The following is a 20,453-nucleotide window of genomic DNA, read 5'->3' on the forward strand; positions in this document are numbered from 1 at the left end:
GCCGAAAGAATGATCTCAGTGACCTCTTTTCTTTTACTTCTTTCTTGGCACTTAGCACATCCTACCTGTACCTAAGGTACTGAAATATGTTTCTTATCTTGCCATAGTTCATTGAAAATTAGAAGAGGCAAGAAATTATTCCTGTACCATCCTCTGTACCATCTCTACCAATCACCACTACCATCTCTCAAATCATCACAGTGTTTAGACTTAGTGCAATAATGTTTTCAATAAATATTAATTGTATAAAAAATGTATACTTGCTATCACTTATAAATGTATTTTTAGACAGTGTGGAAAATTATACATATATAATATTCACTTTCATCTAGACTTCATTTATGTAAGGGATATATTGGTTGAATATATGTGAGTAGAGTACACTACTGCTTGCAAGCAAAATTTAGAATCTTACTTTTGAATTCTTTCTTCAACATAAACTAAATTTTGTCAGGGAAATTCCTTCAATGAAAAAATGTAAGTCAAGAGTTCGACAAACATTTTCAAAATTGGCTAAAGAAAACTGCAACTCACCACCACCTTCTGGAGGTAAATTTAGCAATAAACATAAAAACTTCTAAAATATATAGCCTTTGAGTCAGTGATGCTAATTTTTGTAACTCTACTAATGTAAAATGATATATATATCAACTTATCTATAGGATATTCTCTGAATAATAGACACAATATAAAAATGTGTTTAAATCACTTATATTAACATATACAGTGGAAAATATGAAACATTAATTTGTAGTCTCAAATAGAGCAAAATAGATTTGTTATAAAAAAAATAAAGAAATTCAACAAACATTACATATATTATCCCAACTTTGTTTAAAGGGAAAATGAATAAAAATAAAATCAAATGATATAAAACAAAATGGCAGCACAAGTTACTTTTAGAAAACTGTCTTTTATGATTTAAATTTTTATTTTGCTTTTATGAATTTTACCATTTCCTATAATAAAATTATATTTTTTAATGCTTAGTACAAAAAGAATATATTTTATAGTTTCAAATCTTTTTTCCAAATGGTGGAAAGTATATAAAAAAATGACCACATATTCTTACCTGGATATGCTCATATATAGTTGAAGGAATATACAGACACTTGACTTTGGATAGTTTCAATCACACAGTTGTCATCCAGTCACTTTCTTCAATCACTTACTCTCCTATATATATTAGATAGATATCACATATAACTAAAGATAAAATTAAAATTGGACTTAGTAGGATTAATCAATAATACATTGGTGTATATTTTAATTTAGAGATTATACTACATATTCTAGAACTCTAATCTGTTTCTTGGGAAAGTTCAAGAAAGCTACCTAATAGTAGGAAAATGGGAAACCATGTGACTTTTTTGAAAAAGTATTGTAACAAATTGTTAGGTAAGGGCAAATAGCAAGATTGCTAGATAATAAGTGCTTTAACTCATGGATATGTTACTACTAAAACACAGTCATGGTTGGTTGACAATATGCCCATTTCTCCCTCAGTCTGTACAACCAGCCCCAGATGTCTCCTTCCATCATTAGCTAATTGGACTAACCAGTTGCATGCTCTGTGCCTGATTAAGAAGGTGAAACAGAATTTTAGAAAGCACAGCTCTATTTTAACTTTCACTCCACCTCTACCGCTATAGAGAAGCCCTTAGGAAGCTTATTCTCTTATTCATTCTCATGCTGTAACTAGAACAGACACAGCAACTAATCAAGAGCTTCATGTTTTTATTCCAGCAGATAAAACACAAATCATTCCTTTCCTTAATTTGGTCAATTCAAACATACCTCTGACATAAATTCAAATAGTAACCAAAAAAAAAAAAAATTACAGTATAGTATCTCTTCTTGCCAAAACAGCAAAAACAACTTTTTTCCCTTTTTTGGCAAAAATATGAAAATATCTCTCTTTTCTTCTGTCCCCCTCCATAACTTTGATACAGACCACATTGGACCTATGTTTTTTACTTTATCAAATTATAGACTAAAGACAAACCTTAAATATTTTATTTCTGCCTCTCTGTATCTAAGCCATCTGAATATTCTGAAAACTCTTGGCATCTTAGCCACAATTCTCGTGAGAAGCCTGTTTGTTTATCTATTAGTATACCCTATTCTTTTTCATTTTCTGACACAACTTCAGATGCAAAGAAAGAAGGGATCTTAGGTGGCCCCAGAGGCAAACTCTGAGGTAATAATTCAAGTAAAAAGTTTATTTGGGACTTGCTAAAGGAAAGGGGCTATAGGCAGATCATCAAGAGCATTTTACCACAAAAGGCAACAATTCTAAAATCTGAATTAAAATGTGAGCAGGCATATTTTAAGGCCATTTATAGAGATAATTTCAGTGACAAAAATGTTTATCCACCCAGTGATGCTATAAATCATAACGTATTCTCTTATTATTTAGTGAATCTTAATATATATAAATGATAAATTCATGTTATCTTTCCTTAAATGTAAAGACTGCATCATCACATACTTCCAGCTTTAGAAACAGATCTGCTCATCCAGACAGGAAATTTAAAACATGACACAACTCAAAAGCAACTGTGGTAAAACTGTTATGATTTCCAAAGTCATTAACCAGATCATATTTTCTTGTTTGTTTGTTTTAGGGAGGGAAAGAGAGGGGGAGACATTAGTTCTTTTTCAGCATAATGCTAATTTCCCTATTTGTTTTGTGCAAATATTGGTCTTATGAAAAGAACAAAGAAATCATCCAAGATAACTTCTGTAACTCTGCTAGCCAGTGTTAAAAAAAGTCCCATTCCAAAATATTATAGCAAAGTAAATATTTTCCTTAAAATGCTTAATTCCATCTAATGTCCCCACAGCTTTTACTTCTGTCTCAGACTGACTAAAATTCAGTCTTACTGTGGGAAATACTTTTCAACCTAGACTATTTTATGCAACATGACAGAATAAAGAAGAGCACAAAAATACCCACATCAAAAAACAAGAATGAATTTATGCCTACTTGTATCTTTTCTTCTTGCAGGAAAATGACAACCTCTGAAGTGATCTATTATTCTATGTCTGATATGATTAGATTTATTCATATAAAGAGCATTTAAAAATACTCTTGCAAAAAATGAGATGTGCTTATGAGCTGCACATTTGAATATTTTTATTCTAAAACATAAATTCTTGATTTCCAATTTGAATGATTCTTAAAATTTTAGTTTGAACATAATATGCTCAATTTTATATTGTTTTACCACCATTTATTACATATTGTCATGAAATTTGAAGATGTACATGAAATTAAATGAAGCCAAACATTTCTTTATCAAAAACTTCATTTTTCTCAACAGTATTATTTTAAGAAAAACATTATTAGCATTGCAGTATGAATACATGCTTCAATTTTTTTTTTGCTATCATTAATATACAATTACATGAGCAACATTGTGGTTACTAGATTCCCCCCATTATCAAGTCCCCACCACATACCCCATTACAGTCACTGTCCATCAGCGTAGCATGATTCAATTTGTTAATGCAACACTTAAACCTTTAAATATTCTGTGCACAATTAAACCAATCTAAACAAAACCAGGCTAATAGGTATTTCTACTTGTCATCAAATGAAAATATAGACCATTATTATGATCTTATTAGATCTTATTAGAACTTTCTCAAAATAATTTTACTATTTATTTTTCTTTTTTTAACCAGCTCCAAAAACTGAGCAATATTTGAAACTAATTTGTAAAGTGTTGCAAAAAAAATTTCCCTGGATATTTATTTCTTATCTCCTCCAAGGCTAAATTCAAATATACAAAATCAAACCCTTGGCCTGTGATTTTTGTTTTTCCTTTTTTTTTCTTTGTCCCATGATTTTGATAAAGTAAATAGTATAATTATCATACTAATTGCTCAAGCCAGAAACCTAGCATTATTAACCCTTATTTCTCTTACCAACTATCTACCTGCAGTTAAACCAGAACAAATTCATTCTACTTAATCCAAAAGACTCCATTTTGTTTCCTCTTCCAACTTAGATCCTCACCAACCCATCAATAGTCAGCCATTAGTTAACAAGTGATCTGGTCATATCACCCTCTGGACAAAGTCCAAATGTCTTAGCTTGCTTTTCACCTTAGTCCAAATGCCTTGGCATATTTTCTTAAAGAAGTCTTCTCAAATATTTTCACCCTAAAGCCCCAGGCAAAGGGCACAAACATGGTCATAAGGCTTGGGGCAATCATTTCCTGTGCATTCTAGTCTTCTCACTGCAACAGGGGCATACATTTATTCATAACTATAGCCCTATGCTATAAGGAAAGTAAAGCTGGAAAGTTAATTTAATTCATTAAGTGAATATTCAATGAGCACCTACTGAATGCCCAATTGTATTAGCCTTTAGGAAAGGAAAGTAATTCTATTTCCTCCTTTGTCAATGTGACAGGGCTATGTTAATGGCAAGGTCAGATGCTGAAGAAACAGGGAGAAGGTTCAGGAAAGTCTTCCTAAAAAAGATGGAACCTGTGTACCTTCAGTTTAGATGTTGTCTAGTGAAGAAATTGAGAAAGGCCACATTTGACAGAGGGAACATCAAAAGCAAAGACAGGCGAATAAGGATATTCTTCTTCAAGGATAGGCAAGTGGTTAGGTATATGTGAACTGAAAATAGAATGCTAATGAATCTGTTTTTATAACAAATTTTAATGATAAAGTAAACCCATATCAAAAAGCCTCCTGAACCTTCATTCATGACATGCAATGAAATTTAGATTTTACCCTAAAGGTTATATGAGTATGATAAAACAGGGAAGTAGTACAATAAGATATATATGTGAGGAAGAACATATATAAAATGTGGCTTTACAGAGATCACAAAAGAAAGAAGGTTAGACAAGCAAATTGCTTCTCAGAAATCTGTGTATATTTGTTAAGTGGTAATGCAAAATAGAAATAGACTCAAAGGATTCATATTTGTAAGATGTAAAATTGGAATGGTATTTGGGTTTTAATTTATGTAAAAACAGAGCAAGACTAAGACAGCCCTAAACTGGCCTTTTCTGTTCTCAAGAAATTTCACATCACCTGTTATTGTTCCATAGGCACTGAGTTCCCTACTCTCAGCTCTCAGTTGGGTAAAGAAAAAAATGACAGAGGATGAGACATGACAAACTATTTCAGAATTTACCACTTTAAAAACAAATTCAATCTAGTTCTTTTTTCTACATTTGACATGAAACTTTTAGCAGTGCTTCGAAGCTGTCACCAGCAGGAAATTTTCCTAATTAGAAGAAGTAGGAGAGTAATTATCATGTCATTCACTCCTTCTGCTGAAATCAATGGAGCACAAAAGTCACTTTCTGTGAAATTTGGTTATTATGTTTTTCAGCCTAAATAGATTAAGGTAGAGTCTTTGTTCTTTTTTATCATTAACTTTTCACAAAGTCTGACCTCTCCAATATTAACAGTCTTTTACGGAAAACACAGCCTACGTACCAAAATGAATGCAAAGTAGTGACAATTGGTCACAGGTTAAAAATTTACTGAGTTAGTAAATGAAGCATGGCAGAGTGAAATTAACACCAGAGTAGAGGAATTTTAAGACAATGGGAATTCATAGAAGAAAATATTTCTGATAAATCTGACTAGGGGAAGGGTTGGACATGTCAGGGATGTTTTGGAGGCAAGTGGGAAAAAAAAGAAGAAAAAGCAAGGGATCCAGAGCAAAAGCAAGAGAGCTAAGGGAGAAAGAGCATTTCTCTCTCAGTCAGTAACCTAAAATTCTGTAATTTACCCTGTTGGAGCCAAGGTAACATGTTTAGGTCAAGGTGACATGCACATCCTTAACCAGTCACTGGGGATGGAGATACAGATATAGTTAATCTTTCTAATCATGCTTGACCCTCCTAATCACACAGTTACAACACATGATGGAAAGTGAGTTCCACTGGAAAATATGGCTTATTATAAACACAGTGGGAGGTAAATTAACAAATAAGTGTTAATATGTTCTATATAATTTAGAAAGAAATGAAACAACAATAATCACAATGTCTGGCACACAAAAATAGGACTTAGTAATTCACAATAAATACTGTTACTTCTGCTGGATTATTTAAAAGTTCCATACTTTCATATTATGAATAAAACTACAATACATATCTTTATATATAAATATTTGTGCTCATTGCAAATTATTCCTTTATTATGGCTTCCTAAAAGTGAAATTACTAGATCAAAAGGTGTTTGATCCCTTAAGTATTTTCATACACGTCACCAAGTTGTTTTCTAGAAAGATATACCAACAAAGACTTCCACCAATAGCAGATGACAATGCTAATTTCAACCATTCCTTGATATATCTTTTTTACTAATCTTTTGACAATTCGATTGTCAAAACTTTATTTTCTGAAATGTATACTTCTTTAACTGCAATTGAAGTACAACTTTTATGTGTTGAGTATATTAAACACTTTATATATTTTTTCTTTTAGTGTGACTTTTTTATTTGTCTGATATTTTAATGAGGTTTTATCAGATATTCCTACAAATACGTCTCTCAGAGCTTTTGAATTCTTTATTCTCTCTGCCTTCATTGATCTTCTCCCAGATAACTACATTCATTCACTCAATTCTTTAATTAGGTAAGGAAAGACTGGTATTTATTTTAGTTTCCTTTAATGTCAGGTATATAGTTTATCTACAAAATAGTATAACTTGTTGGTCCTTACATTAAGACCTTAGCTATGAACTGATACAAAGGCAGCAACTAAATCATTATCAAAAGTGTCAAAGAATTTTATTTAATTAATGGTAATATTTATCTAATTTTATAGATATAATGCGTTTTAATATTTTTATGCATCACCTTATTTAATGTATCTTTTAATACTATTTCTAAAGCACTGCAAATACGGATTTCAGCACCAAGTTCTTCAGAAACAGAATTTTTGCCAAATATTCTCCATACTTTAGGTTCCTTTCTTCTGTCCTTTCCTTTTCTCCTTCCTTTTTTTGTCCAGTCTTCTTTCCTTCCTTCCTTCATCTCAGTGGATGGAAATTATGAGTCACTATTCTTTACTGTAGCATTTTAATATATTAAAACATATTCAGATGATTAAAGAAAATATTTATAAAACAACTGTGCTAAACACCACCCTTAAGTTTTGAAAGACCTTATATTACTACCAAAAGATGTAAAACTACATGAATACATTTTAGTGTTTATGGAGGTAGAGTGCCTATTCAATAAAGGCTCTTATTAAGCATTTTTACAAATAGCCACACAATAGAGGCTGTCAAATGAAGGAAATTAGGAAACTGTGGTTGATTCCTTAACGAAAAATTGGGCCAGAAAGCATTCATTAACTTGGATTACATAAAAAGTCATTAGTTTAATTTTTCCAGTCCTGTAGAGTTTAATTTTATTCATGTTAATAGCCACGAAGTATGTAATGTATTTAAAGGCAAATTTCAGTGAGCTGTAATTCAGTGTTCCAATTACCCATGCTTAAGATTCAGGGTCGGGAGAGAAGTTACACTAATTCTGTCTCTATTCTAAATTAATCATACTATCACCAAATTAGATATAATTAACTTAAATTATCTGGAAATCTAGAATACCTTCTGTATCAATGTAACTTGGTATAAAAAAGCATATTAGGAATGTATCTACTGTTAACCAAATAACTATTATTTTAAGGATGAGGAAACAGTCTCAGTGATGCTATCATCACAAGCACATTATATGATAATTGGTTATGTTTCAAGGCCTCTCTTCAGCAATCAAACATTCTCAGTATCAAGATTTTGCAATCATCCTTTATGTTGCTCCACTACCAAATATTAGTATACCATTTTAAACTGCTGCTCTTTTGCTCAAATTTTCACACAACAGTATGTATTTCACTATTTAATTTAGTACATAAATTGTGTTTGATTTAGTACATAAATTATGTTAATTTAGTACATAGATTGTGTTTCCCTGCCACCAGAAGCTCTTCCCTACAAACAAAACAAAACAAAACAAACTATATTTTCACAGTAGCACCCGGGGTCTCCTTTGCAGACCTAAATTTCTTCCCCCCTTCCTGATAGTTGTGTTTAGCTGAAGGTGCCTAGTGCTGGTTACAGTCCTGGCCAATGAGAGCACCATGATCCTAGTCATAATTGCTCATTCAGGAATGGAAACATGCACTAAGTTAAAACAAAGAAAATCAAATCAGCACCTTTTCCCAAACTGTTTAAAAAGAAGCAGTCCTTTTCCACTTGACTTGATAAGTGGAGTATTAAAAGCCTGGTGGCTATTTTGTCCTCAGCTTCCCTGCCTTAAAATGAATCCAGCTCAGTGGAAAACAGAGCTATGAAAGAGAAATATACATCTGAGTGCCTGAATTCAGCCATGTCTGAAACATCACTCTAGAGCTTTCAGTTATGATAATCAATGTATATTTTGTCTTGCTTAACTGAATTTAAATTGGTTTCTTGTCAACTACAACCAAATAATCACTCTCAAAGCTATCTTATTTACTAATGTATGACACAGTGGACACTTGAACAGTGGGTCTGAACTGCACTTATACGCAGAATTTTTTCAATACATACATTGGAAGGGCAAGATTTAGGTATATGTATATATATGTATGAAAAATTTTTGGAGATTTACATCAATTTGAAAAAGCATTTTATTTTCTCTAACTTACTTTATTGTAAGAATATGGCATATAATACATGTAACATAAAATATGTGTTAGTTTATTGTCTATGTTATCAGTAAAGCTTCCAGTAAAGACAAGGATATTATGTAATTAAGTTTTGGAGGAGTTGAAAGATATACATGGATGTTTCACTGTGTGGGGTTTGTTCAAATCCGTAACTTTGGTTAGTTCAAGGATCAACTGCATACATTTTATTGAAATTTTACGCAGCTTTCCCTAAATTGAGATAAGAGTACAAAATAATAATGAGCCAAAGTGAGTGATTTAGATAGTGAACAAATTCAAAAATTTTCTATCAAATTGTTATTCAGCTACTCTTGATGTTTTGAAGATATCTGTTATTAGAAGCTGAAAGGATATAGAAGTTCAGATGAGTCCAGTAGATTTTTCATAATTAGGAGGGGAGGTCTTATATATTTTAAGATATCTGTGTTTTCTTAAGAAATTATATGATATAGCCTTTCATAAATTAGGTTAGAGTATTATATTAACCACATCTTCAATTTGTTGGGGCAGTTTAAATGTGATTGGTTTAAACAACTGAAAATAAACAGATTCAGGATAGAAATGAATAACTTTATAAATCTGATATATGATAGGTGATATGGATCATTTACTAACTTAAAAATTAAACGAGATGAATAATATCTCTTCATTCCAGATTAATTAATGTTATGTTTTATGTGAAAGAAAATAAAGACCGGATTGGCAGCTAAATAAAATTATTTGAACCTGAGATTACTCTAATAAGGTACTTTCTTATGTATTTTGAAGCTTTTCATTTTTGTTTTTTTTTATTACAGTATTATTGATATACCCTCTTATGAAGGTTTCACATGAAAAAACAATGTGGTTACTACATTCACCCATATTATTGTGACCCCCATACCCCACTGCAGTCACTGCCTGTCAGTCTGGTAAGATGCCACAGAGTCACTATTTGCCTTCTCTGTGCTACACTGTCTTCCCCATGATCCCCCCACACCATGTGTGCCAATCATAACACCCCTCAATCTTCTTCTCTTTCCCTCCCCAACTGCTCTTCCCAACCCCTCTGCTTTGGTAGCTGCCATTTCCTTCTTGGAGTCTGTGCATCTGTTGCTGTTTTGTTCCTCCAGTTTTGCTTCATTGTTAGACTCCACAAATGAGGGTAATAATTTGGCACTTGTCTTTCTCCACCTGGCTTATTTCACTGAGCATAATATCCTCCAGCTCCATCCAAGTTGCTGCAAATGGTAGGATTTGTTTCTTTCTTATGGCCAAATAGTATTCCATTGTGTATATGTACCATCTCTTCTTTATCCATTCATCTACTGATGGACACTGAGGTTGCTTCCATATCTTGGCTATGGTAAATAGTGCTGCAATAAACATAGGGGTGCATATTTCTTTTTGATTCTGAGAACTTGCATTCTTAGGATAAATTCCTAGGAGTGGAATTCCCGGGTCAAATGGTATTTCTATTTTTAGTTTTTTGAGGAACTTTCATATTGCTTTCCACAATGGTTGAACGAGCTTACATTCCCACCAGCAGTGTAGGAGGGCTTGCTTTTCTCTGCATGCTTGCCAGCATTTGCTGTTCTTAGTCTATTCAATGCTGGCAATCCTAACTGGTGTGAGGTGATATCTCATTGTGGTTTTTATTTGCATTTCCCTGATAATTAGTGATGTGGAGCATATTTTCATGTGTCTGTTGGCGATCTGAATTTTTTCTTTGGAGAAGTGTCTATTCATATCCTCCGCCCATATTTTAATCAGGTTATTTGCTTTTTGGGTGTTGAGGCATGTGAGTTCTTTATATATTTTGGATGTTAAAATCTTGTCAGATATGTCATTTACAAATATATTCGCCCATACTGTAGGATGCCTCTTTTGTTCTGTTGATGGTGTCCTTTGCTGCACAGAAACTTTTTAGTTTGATGTAGTCCCATGTGTTCATTTTTGCTTTTTTTTCCCTTTCTTGAGGAGATGTGTTCAGGAACAAGTTGCTCATGTTTACATTCAGGAGATTTTTACCTAAGTTGTCCTTTAAGAGTTTTATGGTTTCATGACTTACATTAACGTCTTTGATCCATTTCAAGTTTTCTTTTGTGTATGGATATAGACAATAATCCAGTTTCATTCTCTTCCATGTAGCTGGTCCAGTTTTGCCAACACCAGCTGTTGAAGAGGCTGTCATTTCCCCATTGTATTTCTATGGCTCTTTTAACGTATATTAATTGACCATATATGCTTGGGTTTATATTTGGGCTTTCTAGTCTGTTCCATTGGTCTATGGGTCTGTTCTTGTGCCAGTATTAAATTGTCTTGACTACTGTGGCTTTGTAGTAGAGCTTGAAGTCAGGGAGTATAATCCGTCCAGCTTTATTCTTCCTTTTCAGTATAGCTTTGCTATTCGGGATCTTTTGTGGTTCCGTATGAATTTTAGAACTATTTGCTCTAGTTCGTTGAAGAATGACATTGGTATTTTGATGGGGATTTCAATGAATCTGTAGATTGCTTTAGGCAGGCTGGCCATTTTGACAATATTAATTCTTCCTATCCATGAGCACAGGATGTGTTTCCATTTATTGATATCTTCTTTAATTTCCCTCATGAGTGTCTTGTAGTTTTCAGAGTATAGGTCTTCACTTCTTTGGTTATGTTTATTCCTAGGTATTTTATTCTTTTTGATGCAATTGTGAATGGAATTGTTTTCTTGATTTCTCTTTCTGCTGGTTCATCATTAGTGTATAACAATGCAAAAGATTTCTGTGTATTAATTTTGTATCCTGCAACTTTGCTAAATTTAGGTAATCGATCTAGTAGTTTTGGAGTGGATTCTTTAGGGTTTTTTATGTATAATATCATGTCATTTGCAAATAGTGACAGTTTGACTTCTTCATTACCAATCTGGATGCCTTTTATTTCTTTGTGTTGTCTGATTGTTGTGGTGAGGACCTCCAGAACTATGCTGAATAAAAGTAGAAAGAGTGGGCATCCTCATCTTGTTCCTGATCTTAAAGGAAAGGCTTTCAGCTTCTCACTGTTAAGTATGATGTTGGCTGTGGGTTTGTCATATTTGCCTTTATTATGTTGAGGTACTTGCCCTCTGTACCCATTTTGTTGAGAGTTTTTGTCATGAATGGATGTTGAATTTTGTCAAATGATTTTTCAGCATCTATGGAGATGATCATGTGGTTTTTGTCCTTTTTGTTGATGTGGTGGATGATGTTGATGGATTTTCAGATGTTATACCACCCTTGCATCCATGAAATAAATCAACTTGATCATGATGGATGACCTTTTTGATGTATTTTTGAATTAGGTTTGCTTAAATTTTGTTGAGTATTTTTTCATCTATGTTCATCAGGGATATTGGTCTGTAATTTTCTTTTTTTTTTATGTCTTTGCCTGGTTTTGGTATTAGGGTGATGCTGGCCTTAAAGAATGACTTTGGAAGTATTCTCTCCTCTTCTACTTTTTGGAAAACTTTAAGGAGAATAGTTATCAGGTCTTCACTAAATGTTTGATAAAATTCAACGGCGAAGCCATCTGGTCCAGGAGTTTTGTTCTTAGGTAGTTTTTTATTACCAATTTAATTTCATGGCTAGTAATTGGTCTGTTCAGATTCTCTGTTTCTTTCTGTGTCAGCTTTGGAAGCTTGTATTTTTCTAGAAAGTTGTCCATTTCTTCTAGGTTGTCCAATTTTGTCAGCATATAATTTTCCATAGTATTCTGTCATAATTCTTTGTATCAATGTGGTGTCTGTAGTGATTTTTCCATTCTCACTTCTGATTCTGTTTATGTGTGTAGGCTCTTTTTTTCTTGATAAGTCTTGCTAGGGGTTTATCTATTTTGTTTATTTTCTCAAAGAAACAGCTCCTGCTTTCATTGACTTTTTCTATTGTTTTATTCTTCTCAATTTTATTTATTTGTGCTCTAATCTTTATTATGTCCCTCTTTCTACTGACTTTAGGTCTCATTTGTTCTTCTTTTTCTAGTTTTGTTAATTGTGAATTTAGACTGTTCATATGGGATGGTTCTTCTTTCAAGGGTACTCCTATATTGCAATATACTTCCTTCTTAGCATGGCCTTTGCTGCATCCCACAGGTTTGCAGTGTTGAATTATTGTTGTCATTTGTCTCCATATATTGCTTGATCTCTGTTTTTATTTGGTTATTGATCCATTGGTTACTTAGAAGCATGTTGTTAAGCCTCCAGGTGTTTGTGGGTTTTTTTCTTTTTCTTTGTGTAATTTATTTTTAGTTTCATACTTTTGTGGTCTGAGAAACTGGTTGGTACAATTTCAATCTTTTTTAATTTACTGAGGTTCTTTTTGTGACCAGTATATGGTATATTCTGAAAATGTTCCATGTGCACTTGAGAAGAATGTGTATCCTGCTGCTTTTGGGTGGAGAGTTGTGTAGATATCTGTTAGGTCCATCCATTCTAATTTGTTGTTCAATGCCTCTGTCTCCTTACTTATTTTCTATCTGGTTGATCTGTCCTTTGGAGTCAGTGGAGTGTTGAAGTCTCCTAGAATGAATGCATTGTATTCTATTTCCCCTTTTAATTCTATTAGTATTTGTTTCACATATGTAGGTGTTCCTGTGTTGAATGCATAGATATTTATAATGGTTATATCCTCTTCTTGGATTGACCCCTTAATCATTATGTAATATCCTTCTTTGTCTCTTGTTACTTTCTTTGTTTTGAAGTCTATTTTGTCTGGTACAAGTACCACAACTCCTGCTTTTTTCTCCCTATTAGTTACATGAAATATCTTTTTCTATTTCCTCACTTTTAGTCTGTGTATATCTTTGGGTTTGAAGAGTCTCTTGTAAGCAACATATACTTGGCTCTTGTTTTTTTATCCATTCAGTGAATCTATGTCTTCTGATTGGTACATTCAAATCATTTACATTTAGGGTGTTTATCTATAGGTATGTACTTATTGCCATTGCAGGCTTTAGATTCGTTGTTACCAAAGGTTCAAGCATAACTTCCTTACTATCTAAGAGTCTAAATTAACTCACTTAGTATGCTGTTACAAACACAATCTAAAGGTTCTTTTTTTTCCTCAATTCTTTATATATTAGGTATCATATTCTGTACTCTTTGTCTATCCCTTGACTGACTTTGGGGTAGTTGATTTAATTTTGTATTTTCTTAGTAAATGACCATTCTACTTTCTTTACTGTGGTTTTATTACTTCTGGTGACAGCTGTTTAACCTTAGGAACACTTCCATCTATAGCAGTCCCTCCAAAATACACTGTAGAGACTGTTTGTGGGAGGTAAATTCTCTCAGTGTTTGCTTATCTGGAAATTGTTTAATCCCTCTTTCAAATTTAAATGATAATCTTGCCAGATAGAGTATTCTGGGTTCAAGGCCCTTCAGCATCATTGTGTTAAATATATCATGCCACTCCCTCTGGTCTGTAAGGTTTCTGATGAGATGTCTGATGATAGACTGATGGGTTTTCCTTGGTATATGATTTTTTTCTCTCTATGGCTTTTTTTAATAGTCTGTCCTTATCCTTGATCTTTGCCATTTTAATTATTATATGTCTTGGCATTCGTCTTCCTTGGGTCTCTTGTGTTGGGAAATCTGTGCACCTCCATGGCCTGAGAGACTATCTTTTTCCCCAGATGGGGGAAGTTTTCAGCAATTACTTCCTCAAAGACACTTTCTATCCCTTTTTCTCTCTTCTTCTTCTTCTGGTACCTCTATAATACAACTATTGTTGCATTTGGATTGGTCACACAGTTCTCTCAGTATTCTTTCATTCCTAGAGATCCTTTTTCCCCTCTGTGGCTCAGCTTCTTTGTATTCCTCTTCTCTAATTTCTATTTAATTTACCATCTCCTCCACTATATCTAATCTGATTTTAAAACCCTCCATTGTGTTCCTCAACAATCGGATCTCCATCCTAAATTTGTTCCTGAGTTCTTGAATATTTTTCTGTACCACCAGGAGCATGTTTATGATTTTTATTTTGAAATCTCTTTCAGGAAGATTGATCAGTTCAGTCTCATTTGACCCTTTTTCTGTTGGTGCTGAGATTTAGCTTTGAACCAGGTTCCTTTGCCATTTCATATTTGTATGTGGCACCCTCTAGTGCCCAGATGCTCTGCTCTCTGGAGCTGCTCAGCCCCTGGAGCAATGTCAGGGTCACAGTGGAGTGGTGCTGGTGCTTGGAGGAAAGAGCTGTTTCCTGCTTCCGTGCTGCTATGCCTGTCTCCACTGCCAGAACCAGTGGGCCAAACACACATGTGTAAGCCTCTATGCTTTGTGTTTGTAGCTGCTGTCGACAGGGCTTTCCTCTGGCTGGACTGATGCCAGATCAGGGTTTGCCAGTTTACAAGTGTGGGAGGAAGACACAGCAGGCTGTGTATCACAGTGAGGGGGCCTTGGAGCTGTGTAGTCAGCCAGGGGGATGGAGCACCTGAAGATCATGAAAGTTCCCAACCTGCTAGGCAGAGTGCACCCCGACAATTTTGTCTACTTGTCCTTCCTTCTGAGCAGTAAGCTCTGTGAAATCCTTGCCCCTTTAGCAGCACTCTCACTTTTAGGAAGTCTCTCAGACTGCCCACCCAGATGAGTCAGATATGGATCTCTGTTTTCCACAAGCAGCTGGAATCTCAGTCTCTCCAATTATTCCACTTGTCTTAATTTTCCAACCCTACTAATCACCAGAGCACCATGCAATGTAGGTTTGTGCTCCCAGAGCAGATCTCCATGGCTAGGTGTTTAGCAGTCCCAGGCCTCCACCCCCTCCCCACTCCATTGCTCTTCCTTCCATCAGTGAGCTGAGCTGAGGTGGGGGAAGGGCTTGGGTCCTGCCTGGTCACTTCTTTGGTATGTTACCCTGTTCTGTGAGGTCTGTTCTCTTCTCTAGGTGTATGCAGTCTGGCGCAACCTTCTTTCCTGTTGCTCTTTCAGGATTAGTTGTCTTAATTATATTTTTGTATTATGTGTGGTTTTAGGAGGAGGTCTCTCTCTCACCTCTCACCCCGTCATCTTTAATCTTTTTAAAGCTTTTCACAAAGACAATAGCTAAATAAATCTTTTGTGCCTCACTAACTAGTCAAAGAAACTAAGGCTTCTAGCACAATTATTTACTTTGACACTGGACCTTTCACAGCTTTTCACTGTCTGATAGAATTTGGTATCTACTATGTGGTATCTGAATGGCCAATGAAAAATAAAGACTTAAACTATCAGTATTCATAAGAGCTAGAAAAATAAACCCAACTTTATTCTATGGATATTTCAGATACTGGGTCTATAATTTCATTTTGAAGATTAGGTGCAACAAATGTGATCATAAGGCTCCAGGTTCTCCCCAGGTACCTCCCTGAAGTTCTTTAGCTTACTGAAGCATTTTCTTCATTACTGTCTTGTAAAAAAGAATTATTACCATTTCCTTTTTTTCTTAAATAGATTCAAATATAATATGCTAACTCCAATATGCATTGTCACTCAAAATTACCTGATCCTTCTCTAGAATATTTTTCTCCATTTTCTCCCTGTTTTAGACCTTAGCTCCAACTCAAGGAGAATTCAATAAACTACAATCCCTGAAGAAAGTGGTTGTGGATTATAAATATATATTTGAACCATTTCTTCCCAATCCCACAAGAGAGAGTTTATGCTATAAAATGAATATACAAAATACTTATAATGAACAAGCATTATATTTATCCAAGCTACAAATATCTTTCCCTTCAGCCTTCTCTGTTACACATGTTCCTCATCAAGGAGTTATTTGTATCTTGACATCAAAGATATCTCCATCTTTTTCAGTTATTCTTCAGCTACTCTGTGATAAATGAAGATAATTTGCTATCCGTGAAGAAAAAAGACTGCAATAATCTCATTTGAACCTAATCTCCTGAGGTTCCAAAACCCAATCATATGGGTTAGCATAGTTAGAGCAAGCCTTTTCTTTGTTCAGAATAATAAAATATGTGGAAATATCATCATTATTAGATCAAGTCTAATTTCATTTGACAATTAAATATTTTATATTTAAGTTAGATCAAAGTAACTGCACAACACATGCAACATGATGTTAATACTACCTATTTTCCTTCTGCCCTGAGGGCATTTTCAAAGGAGGTATGTATAAAAGCACCTTCAATCGTGTGAAGTACTATACAAATATGAGATCATGTTACCAGCCAAAAAGGATACATTCCAGGACAATTTATGAGTTGTGCTTAAAAGGTAAAATTTACAACCAAATTTCCCTTTTCCAACAAGGGATGTCACACTCCACATTTGCATGTGAACTTTTGCAAAGACATTTCATAAGAATTCAATGCTGAGCCATAGAAAATTGAAGACCATATAATATCAAGTATATCTAATTTCCAAAGTGTGAGTAGTTGGAAGATGGAAGTGATCAAAGAGCAGTCTTCATAATGCTCTAAATATATTATTAAGGGGAAAGTACTTATGTTAGTCATAGGAGGTCACTTTTTTGGAGAACTCACGAATAGAAAAAACCCAACAACAAACCCATCTTCATTTCTTTACTATGTATGAAAACACTTAAGATCAAATCAGTACAGTACATTCTTTCAGACAATGAAGACTTCATTTAATACTTGATGAAGATATTACCAAGAGTACATCCTATGTTTTACTCTAACACCAGTTTCAGCCTAAAAAAAAAATGAAATGAAAGAAACAAAAGCCTTCTACCCTCATAGGTTGAGGCAAAGGGAAATGATTTCACTTCTTGCTCGATGGATTTACTTCTCTTTCCAGAATATGACTGAAAGCTAGTTCCCTAGTTTAAAATAATAAACTATAATGTTGTAAAGATGCTATCTTCTCATTCCCATCCAATTCTATTCATCCTATGAGCATTTATTGATTACCTGCTTAGTGCTATGCACTGGGGATACAGATGAAAAAAGGGAGCTTCTACCTAGTAGAGGAGTCAGACATGTAAACACATTACAACTTCTTATTGTAAATGCTAAAGTAGATGTCATCCTATTAAGTGCTTGCATCTAACTTAATTTCTAAATAGTTATCTTTTCAAACTAGGTCAGCTGCTGATGTTGATGAATCTATAAGGTTCTTTTAACTTTTCAAAATGTTTTCATCCTTATAATGACATTTTACTTTCAAAACTACCATGTCCCATATGAGGGCTGTGCTTTCCTTGGTGTTCTTTATTTTACCGGAAAGAAAATCAATACCGAGAGATGAGTTAAAAGCATCAGAGCTAATATTACAATGCAGGAATTATGACTGCTTTAATTTCTTTTTCACAACTAGAGGATAACACTCTAGTTTTCATGCTAAAATCCTGTGTACTATTTGTCATTTTATTTATTTTTGTTGTTGCTGTTATTGAACTGTGTTTATTGATAATACTGGAAAAGAAAGACCCTCACCCACTGTGGCTAAAGCATTCTCTTGTGAGAAAACCATTCTAAGCTATAAATTGCTTGTTGTCAAATGAAATAGCAACAATGTTTATTTTTTCTATTAGTACCAGACAAGAAAACCTACTACAGAAGAAAACAAACTTAGTATGAAGTCTGAAAGAATATATATTCAGATGCCTGTACAACAATGAAAATTGCTGCCTAATCAAGGAAACCATTGTACTCAATATACTACCTATGGCCAGCTGAACTGGTAAGTACAGCAACCACAGGCTTACTGTATGTCTGAATTAGATAAAAATTGCATCATTTTCTTTGTGCCTGGTATGCAGTAAATGTTCAATAGATACTTGGGAAGGATTTGGTGGAGCAAAGGAGTGCTAGACAGGAGAAAAATTGTATCAATAGGTTATCAACTCTACATTGCCAAAAAATCAAACAGAATGAGCAAACAAAAACCCCAACAACAATAACACATGCACACACACACACACACACACACACATACACACACAGCTAGTTAAACAGAAGCAGGACATACATTTGAAGGCATATACATTTTAAGACAACCTCATCCCATTTTTAAAACTCTAACTCTGCTCTTTGTTGATGTTACATGAGCAGTCTTTGAGCACCTGTTTAGGGATTTTTCAGAGAAGTATCTTAGCCAAGATAGAGATAGCACTCTGAGATGCAATCTTTACCACTATTTAAAGCTAAAAGAGCTTTCCATACTTACAGATAATTCTATTATCAAGTAAATTTAACTCCTTGTAGAAGTTAAGCATTTTCAAGTCTCACTTAACAGGTTGAAATAACCCATAAAGTAGTGAATGAAAATTAAATTGGAAGGAAAACTTGTGAATTAAATGATGGTGGTGAGATATAAAATATGCAATGAGAATCAAGGAAAGCCTTGAAAACTAAGTGAGGAACATTTAATTCTCATTAACGGACTGCTACACAGGCAAAAGTACATAGAAGGCCAACTGTGATCAGGCCACTGCCCTGGGTGCTGCGGGTCCTCTAATCACGGCACTAATTTGTGCCGAGGCAATTTCTCACTATACTCAAACTAATCATCTATTGCTCCCAAAATGCCTGCCATGACTATCATCCCAATTCGAAGGGTCCTGCCCTTACAGAAAGAAACAGCACATTGCCTGGGGCACGGACATGCCTACATTCTGAATTCTGACATGGGAGAGAATCAGACTATTTGTAACGGGAGCAGAAAACACAACACAGAGGGAAAAGATGCTTCACACATGTTCTAAGGCAGGAGAAGCCATGAAGAATAATGCCTATGTCTGACCAGATGCAGTCAGAAGAAGGGAGAGAATAGAATAGAAAAAATGTATAGAATAGAAAAAATGCTATTGGCATCAGGAAAAGAGAAGAAAGAAGGGAGCAATCTCATTCCAATGGCAGAGAATCAACTGTGTCAGTAGGGGACAAAGAGGGAATCAGTTCAGAAGACTGAGACTTGCTTACTTCTCATTTCAGAATATCAGTCCATTTCTCCTGGGTTCCCTTGCAGGCCAGACACATGGTTGGGATTCCTGTCTTCTCCATTCCTAAACTAATAGCCTGAATAAATATTTTCCCTTGCATTAGAGGAACCTAACATCATCTCGTCTGTCTGGTCTCAATAGCCACCTGAGTCTTAAAACCACAAATGAACAAAACTTCTTCATATACATTCTAAAAATAATAATTTTTTTTACTCTATCAAATTAATACATTCATAAAGAAAAATACTAACCTAATGAAAAGAAAAAAAAAGGCCAAGCAAATTGTTAGGCAACTCAAATCACTGAAAACGAACATACTTTGCAAAGAAAGAAGATACTCTGCATTCACAGGCATTTGTTCTACAACTAATTTGAAAAGCAAAGACAAACGAAACTGTGATGTGATTTTTCTCTTACTCCACAAGAATAAAGCAAACAATTTATCTATGGCTGCTGTATTGTCTTTGTTATGCCTAAAACATTTTGTGTTTCTTTTAATCAAGGCTAAATTAAATGTATTCATAGCCTTTATTAATATAGCAGAAAAAATACACACTTCTCAATTTTCTGGGTACTTCAACACCAGAACAGCTCAGCCATTTTTCCTAGATTATTCTTAGTTACCTATTAGATTTTTATTGTCCTTTTGTATAAAATATTGTGTAAAAAAATTTTACCATACTTACAAAATCATAACCTAAGCTGGGAGGAAGGCAGGAGGATGAGAAAGGGGAAGGAGAAGGTTGACAGGGAAAAGAGGAAGGAATAAGAGGTAAAGGAAAAAGAAAAGAAAAGGATACAACATGGGAAGGAGAAAGGAAGAGGAGGATCAATACTTAAAAGTCTGCCCATG

General features: G+C 34.2%; 1 protein-coding gene across 11 annotated transcripts in view; it reads right to left on the reverse strand.

Annotated features, from left to right (window-relative positions):
• GULP1 (GULP PTB domain containing engulfment adaptor 1) overlaps positions 1-20,453 on the reverse strand; it is a 287,882-nt gene that overhangs the window by 193,486 nt on the left and 73,943 nt on the right. For 3 of the 11 annotated variants that reach the window (XM_036881605.2, XM_057503783.1, XM_057503782.1), the window contains exon 2: positions 1,073-1,176. The exons of the other annotated variants lie outside the window; for them this stretch is intronic. The gene's annotated coding sequence lies outside the window, so the exon portion shown is untranslated. The remainder of the gene's footprint in view (positions 1-1,072; positions 1,177-20,453) is intronic. 11 annotated transcript variants of the gene reach the window in all.

Source organism: Manis pentadactyla, chromosome 6 (assembly GCF_030020395.1).
Source record: "Manis pentadactyla isolate mManPen7 chromosome 6, mManPen7.hap1, whole genome shotgun sequence".
Classification (NCBI taxonomy): Eukaryota; Metazoa; Chordata; class Mammalia; order Pholidota; family Manidae; genus Manis; species Manis pentadactyla.